Raw genomic sequence first — 6,065 nt, 5'->3', positions numbered from 1 at the left:
CCAGGGGGGTGCATTCAGTGGCCAAGTTAGTAATGGCGCACCGTGGGAGTGGTGCGCCATTACTAGTTTCGAAAAAAAAATTGATTTTTTTTAAAAAACTTAGTAATGGCGCATCAGTGGACAGTGCGCCATTACTAACAATTTTTTTTTATTTTTTGTTCAAAACTACTAATGGCGCACGGTGGGTGTGGTGCGCCATTACTATGTCAACTAGTAATGGCGCACTATTCCACGGTGCACCATTAGTAACAATTTTTTTTATTTTTTTTCAAAACTACTGATGGCGCACCACACACCAGGTACATGGCACACCACATACATGGTGCGCCATTAGTGTCCATATTATCTATAGCCTTTTCCTAGTAGTGGAGGGAGAGAGAGAGAGAGCTAGGGTTGGAGCTCGCCGCCTGGATTGGGGTTTTTTGTGGGGTCCGTGGGCCGGGCCTGTCAGGCGGACGCGCCCGGGCGTGCCCAGGCCGCCCCATATCCGCCCTATATTTGGGCTGCATGTGAGGGGTGTCGGTCAGACCAGGAGTTTGTCTGCGGCTTGAGAGGTTCGGTTGGGTCAATTTCTTTTACCCGTCATGACCGGATGGCCTGCCCGGGCGTTTGAGACAGGTATGAGAGGCCCGGCTGTAGATACTCTTATATCTCTAATTAAGCAGGGTGCTGATGAAGCTATGTACCTAGGGTAGGGCCACGGACCTGTCCAAACTGACCTACCCAAGGACACCTCCAGAAGAAATCACATTTTAATCGACTTGGTGGTGTTTCACTCAACGGACTCGAAGACACTCGACCAAGATCCAACCACCCGACGGCCAGGAGACCTAAAGTCACTCCGCACGCTAACGGTCGGTCATTAAGTAGCTTTTATGATCATCATAGCACTTTATTAGGGGCGTTACCAGTAATGCCCGACCTTAATGTACTTAAAACCCTGCATAACTGAGGGCCGGAGGGGTCTGGCGGACTCTATATAAGCCACCCCTTCCTCAGTGTAAAGGGTTCGCACCCCTGTAATTCATACACACATAATCCAGTCGACCGCCTCCGGGCTCCGAGACGTAGGGCTATTACTTCCTCCGAGAAGGGCCTGAACTCATAAACCTTGCGTGCTTACAACTTCTCCATAGCTAAGATATTGCCTCTCCATACTTACCCCCCTACACTACTGTCAGACTTAGAACCACGGCAGTTGGCACCCACCGTGGGGCAGGTGTTTTAGCGTTTGTTGGAGGAGTTGCGACCTTTTCCGACCCGAATCATCATGGTTTTTGGCGGAGTTTTGGTGGAGGGCCGCGAGATCCGTCTCGGTGCGCTCACGTTCATCGTCAACGACTCTGCTTGGCTCCAGGAGGCTCCGCTCGACGTGGACGCACTCCCTGTTCGCGGGGCAACGCACTTTAGCGCGTGCGTCCGCGGCGTTCTCCTGCGGCAACCGTCGACCCCCTACCGGTCGGCTCCTGTGTTGTCCTCCCTCTCCGTTTCCCGCCGGCGTAAGCGCTCCGGTCGGTCGAGACTTCAGCGGTGGGTGAGACACACGGTGGCACGTCAGTCAGCCACCCCGCAAGTCGCGGCGATCGAGCCCGACGAATCCCTCTACGGCTTGTTCGACTGGCTCCGCAGGGACCGCATCCGAGTGCGACAGCAGCGATCCGGCGGCGGAGGTTCTGATGGTCGATGGACCGCCCAGTCCTCCCGGTTTTCCCCGCACCGACGGAGGCGCGGGTGGAGGCGACCCGTCGCGTCAACATGAGGAGTATCTTCCCGAGCCTCCCACGTCGCTGCAGAGAGAAGAACTTCGCCGCCGGAACGTGGATGCACTGCACACTCCTATCGTTGGAGAAACCCCCGAGGCTCGCGCCTTGGAAGACGCGCGCCTGGCAAACTTGGCCGAGCGCACTCGACTGGAGAACCTCTAGCGAGCACTCGACGAGCGTGCGTGACAACGGTTCCCGAATCCAGTCGACGTCAGCTCTTCCCGCCCCCACAGGTATATCGAACTCCGATTCAGAATTTAGCAGCTACGGCCCGTATAGTGGAGTTGATTCAGCCATCCCAGTCGGAGGCTGGCAGAGGCTTGCTGCAGATCAGAGCGTTACTCCGGGTAGCAGGAGACCAGAATTCCGCTGTTTCTCAGTCGCGGAACAGGATTCACAGCAGATCCGTTGCCGCGGACATAGTCCAGTCGGCTCACAGCCCGAGATCGCCCCCGAGGCGTGAGTGACATGGAGACCGGCGTGACCAGTATGGGAACCATGAGCAGTATGATCACCGAGTCGATCGTGACGGTCGACGTCGAGTGCCCACGCCTCCCCCAAGGAGCGGGTCGTATGTGCCTCGCCAGTAGGATGACAGGCGCCCTCATGGTGGTGGGCGAAGGATTCCAGTCGACCCCGGAGGGCGAGGCTTTGTTGTGAGATCCATTCTCGTCCAAGGTTTGGTCGACAGGAACAGGGCTCATCGAGAAGGTCACGACAAAGATGCACCTACCAGCAGCAGAGTACATGTTTCGGGGCCAGAGTGCTTTAGTAGAGCCATCAGGGCCGTTGTGATTCCTCCCAACTTCGGTTGGCGACTGGATTCAGTAAGTTCACTGGCGAGTCCAAGCCCGATACTTGTCTTGAGGACTACCGAGTGGCTGTCCAGATTGGCGGCGGCAATGATGAAGTGGCCATGAAGCACCTGCCTCTCATGTTGGAGGGCTCGGCTAGAGTGTGGCTGAACCAGTTAGCACCTAGCAGCATTTACACTTGGGAAGATCTCTCCCGAGTGTTCGTCACCATATTTGAAGGCACATGCAAGCGACCGGCAGGGCTGACGGAACTGCGGTCTTGCGTGCAGAAGCCGAATGAAACTTTGAGGGATTACATCCAGAGGTGGATCACGTTACATCACTCCGTGGAGAATGTGCCTGACCACCAAGCAGTTTGTGCCTTCAAGGAAGGCGTCAAGTACAGAGAATTGAATTTGAAATTCAGTCGAACTGGATATATGTCCCTGAATCGGATGATGGAGATTGCCACCAAGTACGCTAATGGTGAAGATGAGGATCGACTCAGGAGTGGCAAGCTCAAGTCAGTCGCCCAAGAAACCGGAGGAATTTCCAATCGGAAACAGAACTGGAAAGCCGAGCCAGCGGCTCCCGGGGAAGCCTTGGCTTTAACCCAAGGAAAGTTTAAAGGGAAGCCTAAAGGACCTTCGAACCTCAAAAAGGTTAAAGACCAGGACGGAAATGATGTGTTGGACTTACCATGTCTCGTCCACACAAAGAAAGATGAAGCGGGTAATTTCATTTACCCGAAACATACCACTCGACAGTGTCGACTCTTGATCCAGTAGTTCCAGGGCAAGCAGCCCAAAGGTAAGGAAAAGGAGTCGGACAAGGTCGAGGACGAAGAAGACAGTGACGACGGATACCCTCAGGTCAATTCCACTCTGATGATTTTTGCCGATATTAAAAGCAAAAGTAAACTGAAAGTTATTAACCGAGAGGTGAATATGGTCGCTCTGGCGACACCTAGTTACCTGAAATGGTCTCAGACTACCATAACATTCGACCAGTCCGACCACCCAACGCACATCGCCACCCCTGGGAGGCAAGCTTTGGTGGTCGACCCAGTTGTTGAAGGCACTCGACTGACCAAAGTCCTGATGGATGGTGGCAGTGGTTTGAACATATTGTATGCTGAGACGTTGAAAGGGATGGGCATTCCGATGTCCAGACTCAGTGCCAGCAACATGAGTTTCCATGGAGTCATTCCTGGGAAGAAGGCTGAATCACTCGGCCAGATTGCTCTTGATGTGGTTTTCGGTGATTCCAAAAATTACCGCAAAGAAAAGTTGACATTCGAAGTTGTAGACTTCCAGAGTGCCTACCACGCTATTTTGGGGAGGCCGGCTTATCCACGCTTCATGGCCCGACCATGTTACGTGTACCTCAAATTGAAGATGCCTGGCCCCAAAGGTGTGATCGCTATTACGGGCAATCGAAAGAAAGCGGAAGAATGTTTTCAGAAAGGTTCGAAGATCGCTGATGCTCAGATGGCAGTGGTGGAGTTGCAGGAATACCAGAAGACTGCAGACCCGAGTGATTTGTTGCGAGCCAAGAAGCCCGCTACAGAGTCAGCTTTTCAGTCGACTGGCGATACGAAGACAGCTCACATCCACCCGACCGACCCCAGCGCTGCTCCAACTCATATCTCGACAACACTCGACTCCAAATAGGAAGAAGCGCTCATCCAGTTCCTCCGTGAGAACTGGGACATTTTTGCATGGAAGCCCTCTGACATGTCGGGTGTTCCCAGGGAGCTGGCTGAGCACCACCTAAGAGTCGACTCAAAAGTAAAACCTGTCAAGGAACATCTCCGACAGTCCGCCGTCCAGAAGAGAAAGGCCATTGGCGAAGAGGTGGCTCGGCTCTTAGCGGCGGAGTTCATCCGAGAAATCTACCACTCCGAGTGGCTCGCCAATGTTGTCATGGTCCCCAAGAAGGACAAGTCACTTCGCATGTGCATTGACTTTAAACATATCAATCGGGCCTGCCCGAAAGATCATTTTCCTCTCCCCCGCATCGACCAGATAGTCAACTCGACTGCGGGATGTGAGCGACTGTCTTTTTTAGACGCCTATTCCGGGTACCATCAGATCCATCTGTATGGACCTGACGAGATCAAAACAGCTTTCATCACTCCATTCGGGTGCTTCTGTTATGTTACCATGCCATTCGGCCTCAAGAATGCCGGAGCCACATTCATGAGGATGATTCAGAAGTGTTATGATAAGTCGGAATGTGGAGGCGTACATGGATGATATTGTGGTCAAGTCACGGAAGGGTTCCGACCTGCTGACTGACCTTGTTGAAACCTTTGCCAACCTCAGAAGGTTTGATATCAAGCTTAATCCATCAAAATGCACATTCGGGGTTCCTGGCGGAAAGTTACTCGGTTTTCTCGTTTCCGAACAGGGAATCGACGCCAATCCAGAAAAAGTCGGTACTATACTCCGAATGAAAAGTCATGTGCGAGTGCATGATGTTCAGAAGCTTACTGGTTGCTTGGCCGCCCTAAGTCGATTCATATCTCGTCTCGTTGAAAAGGCATTGCCTCTTTACCGATTGATGAAGAAGTCTGACAAGTTCGAGTGGACTCCTGAAGCTGACGCAGCGTTCGCAGAGCTCAAAGCTCTGCTCTCCACCCAGCCGGTGCTTGCTGCCCCAATCAGCAAGGAGCCTTTGCTGATTGGGGCAGCAAGCACCCACTGGGTGTAAAGATTTTGTGTAGTCTGTCAGACAACCTCTGAGCCACCCTGCACCAATGTGAACTGGAGAGGAACGATCCTCTACAGCCGTCGGATGGCACCCATCAGGTGATCCAGGCCGTTAATCATGCTCTGGCCAGAGGTCAGAATGCATCAACCAGACTGAAGTGCTTGCCTACATTGCAGCCACAGGACAAGTCGTCGGTACGGTACTTACGGTCGAGCGGGAATAAGACGAGAAAACTTTCAAAGTTCAGCGCCCAGTGTATTATATTTCTGAAGTCTTGACCCCATCGAAGCAAAGATATCCTCATTATCAGAAGCTCGTATATGGGATTTATATGACCACAAAGAAAGTTGCCCACTACTTCTCTGATCATTCCATTACAGTCATCAGCGACGCTCCGTTGTCAGAGATCTTGCATAACAGGGACACAACTGGTCGAGTGGCAAAATGGGCGATTGAACTCCTTCCTCTAGATATAAAGTTTGAGGCAAAGAAAGCTATCAAGTCCCAGGCAATCGCGGATTTCGTCGCCGAGTGGATTGAACAGCAACTACCGACTCAGGTTCACTCGGAGCATTGGACCATGTTCTTCGACGGTTCCAAGATGCTAAATGGTTCCGGCGCCGGAGTGGTGTTGGTCTCCCCCAGAGGAGATAAACTCAGATATGTTCTTCAAATCCACTTCGATTCCTCTAACAACGAGGCAGAATACGAAGCACTTTTATATGGGTTGCGCATGGCCATTTCACTCGGCTTCCGTCGCCTCATGGTCTATGGCGACTCAAAGTTGGTGGTT

At 52.5% G+C, this 6,065-nt stretch overlaps 1 pseudogene; it reads right to left on the bottom strand.

Moving 5' to 3' along the window:
- Positions 1 to 5,283: 5,283 nt before the first annotated feature.
- LOC125526211 (small nucleolar RNA U3) lies at positions 5,284 to 5,485 on the bottom strand (annotated as a pseudogene).
- Between the last annotated feature and the right edge of the window lie 580 nt (positions 5,486 to 6,065).

This window comes from Triticum urartu, chromosome 7A (assembly GCF_056163025.1).
Source record: "Triticum urartu cultivar PI428250 chromosome 7A, HENAU_Tu73, whole genome shotgun sequence".
In the NCBI taxonomy this organism is placed as follows: domain Eukaryota; kingdom Viridiplantae; phylum Streptophyta; class Magnoliopsida; order Poales; family Poaceae; genus Triticum; species Triticum urartu.
This window is presented reverse-complemented; position numbering and strand designations above follow the sequence as displayed.